At 37.3% G+C, this 2,823-nt stretch overlaps 1 pseudogene; it reads right to left on the bottom strand.

The window, feature by feature from the left end:
- Positions 1-1,528: 1,528 nt before the first annotated feature.
- On the bottom strand, positions 1,529-2,401 carry LOC100387421 (protein SET-like; annotated as a pseudogene).
- Between the last annotated feature and the right edge of the window lie 422 nt (positions 2,402-2,823).

Genomic DNA, 2,823 nt, shown 5'->3' with positions numbered 1-2,823 from the left:
GCCTTTTGCAACTTTGTATTTCTCTAAACATAGGAAGCAGTCCATAAACATTTGGCAAATTGAGTTGATTACTAAATTCCCTTTGCACAAGATTGACAAATCCTTCAATTGAAATTTTTTTAATGATGTATTTTCCTGATTGCACTTGAATCCTCCATTTTTATTTATAGACTTGAGGACTCTAACCCTCTGAATCATTCACATTTCTGCAATTTTTCTCTTCCAGAATCTTTGAAAGCAGCCATGTAGATGAATCCTATCATTTTGATTGGACCCCAAATCACTCACCATGTGCCCCTTAACTACAATATATGTGGCTGCTTCCAACGATGGCACAATCAAGAATATGACTATTCTAATTAAGGAGCTACTGTATAAAGCTGTGCTTCTTTCCTTTTTGGTGTTTTTGGGGGTTTTTTTGTTTGTTCGTCTTTTTTTTTTTTTTTTTGCTTCTGGATATTTGCTTTCCTTTTAATGAATCCCTGCTCTTCTGGAATACAAAGGAAAGGGTCATAATGGTAGGTGGAATAGCCTCCCATCTATTTCCTTATCTACATTCTTAAACTGCAGTGCAATTGGTTGATATCTAATTGACCAGCAAGTAATACTTCTGGTTACATTACATTATAGTATTTCAGATACATATCAGTTTGTGTTATGGTCCTCTCTATCATTACTGAGTTTAGAAAAATTTTTTGCTGCCCATTTCTTAGAGCATGCAAATCACAGATCTATGACTTGAAAAGATTCATTTCAATGTGGCTGTCCTTTGGTTAATACAGGTCTTTTTTCTCTGGCTCTTACACGCTCTGATAAAATTCAACTGCTCATCGTGTATCGAGGGAAAAGGAAATGATCAACTTGAAACAAAATCAACTCAATTTGTTATTTTTCTCTGTACCATCGTTTTTTTCATTAGGAGAGAATTTATTTTAAAGTGTCATCTTAAACTGCAAGGATGTCTGTCAAATGTCACAATTAAACATGCCACAGGAGAAGCCATGTTGTCAAAATGCCCACACATCTCAAATCCACCCTTTGCTGACCTTCTATAACCCCATTTTTTAAAGTTTTTTTTTTTCCTTTTTTTAAAAAAGAGAAAGTAGACAGACACATGTTGGTAAATGATAACTGTCCATATTCACATAGAGACACAGTGTACAGAGAAAGGAGGAAAAAAGCTAGAATTCTATGCAGTACTACACAGGGACCTACACCCTCCAGCTTCCAGCAGAGCGAAGGGAGCAGGTTTTTCTTTTTTCCCACAGAGCTCGGTGGTGTTGATTCCATACAGTTTTTGTTCAGACAGCAAGGGATAAAAATGAATTTCAAACAGAAAGGGGTAGAGACTCTTTTCCCATTGTATTCTGCTCAAGACACTTCTCCCAAAAGAGGTTGAGAACCATGGTGTAGAGATAAGAGACCTCAAAAACAGGGTGACTAAGCACAAGAGGGAAAAAAACCTGCAACTTACTCCCAGGGACTGGAGAAAATGTAAAAAAAGGAAGGTTGGAATCCATGTGTTCTATTAGTCATCTTCTCCTTCATCCTCCCTCCTTCCTCCCCTTCATCATCATCTTCATCTTCTTCACCTTCATCCTCATCTTCATCAATATCTTCTAATCTGCCTCCTCTTCATCATCATCATCATCATCATCTTCTTCTTCTCCTTCTCCTCCTTCATCATCCATATCGAGAACCAAGTAGTACTATAATGGGTTTGGCCAAATATCATCTTTGATGACCTCTCCTAACTCATCAGCACCCGCATCAGAATGGTCAGTAAACCAGGTAAAGAAGCCCTCTGGTTCCTCATGCTGCCTCTTCCTGCTGGCTTTAGTCTGCATTTGACTTGAACATTTAATCAAATCCTTGCCAGATTTCCATTTGATTTCGGTGGACTTTGAAGATGGATCACTACTGTCATTCAGATGAAATTATTTGGAGAAAACTTTATTTTCAAAGTAAGGATTTCATCAAAATAAAAATCTATTCTATAACCTGATTTAATATCTTCAAATTCTGTCACTTCAACTCTGGTCAAATAATGTAGAGCCTCTTCGTCCTCCTCCCTAAGCAGTGCAGACACTTGTGGATTGGTGACAAATGTTGTTACCCCAAAATTTGGGATTTTGGCAATCAATTCTGACCTCTTCTGAAAAAATGGTTGGCAGAGTTTGTCATATTTCTATTCTACTTTCAAAATCTCCTCACTGGTTTGTTCATTAAGTCTGTCTATTTCATTTTATACTTCATCAATGTGTTCAGTTTCTTCTTGCTGTTGTTTTTCTCCCTTCCTCAGCAAGCCTGCAGAGGCCAATGTCTCCTCCAGTCCCAGAGCAGGAGGTGGTCTTGGTTTCTTCTCTTGAGGCAGGAGTGGAGACCGGCGTTTGGGGGCCATGTTGCTGGGGAAGTCTGAGAACCAGAGCACAAGTCTTCTCGTTCGTGGGGAAGTAGGCCGAACACTGAGCTCTTTACCATAATTATATATCATTTTGCCACTTAACCTTCACCTTATAATCTTTTATACACATTTATAATAATATTAATGAATCATAATATGCTAGCAAGTTATAATAAAATAACTAATGAGTTATGATGAAAACAAGCAGAAATTTGCCCTACTGTTTCCCAGTTCTCCTTTTTAAAGACAGTCATTCCCTCTTTTAACTGCTTCACTTAACATTTATCTCTGATAATTTGCTTAAGCCACAGTGTCTTTAGTTTATCTTTAGTGGCTAAGGCCACTTTTGACTTTCTGATATCTGCCATTTCTCCCCAATTCAATATAATTAAAACAAAAAAGAGTTAAATCAAAAATTA

This window comes from Callithrix jacchus, chromosome 13, assembly GCF_049354715.1.
Source record: "Callithrix jacchus isolate 240 chromosome 13, calJac240_pri, whole genome shotgun sequence".
In the NCBI taxonomy this organism is placed as follows: Eukaryota; Metazoa; Chordata; class Mammalia; order Primates; family Cebidae; genus Callithrix; species Callithrix jacchus.
This window is presented reverse-complemented; position numbering and strand designations above follow the sequence as displayed.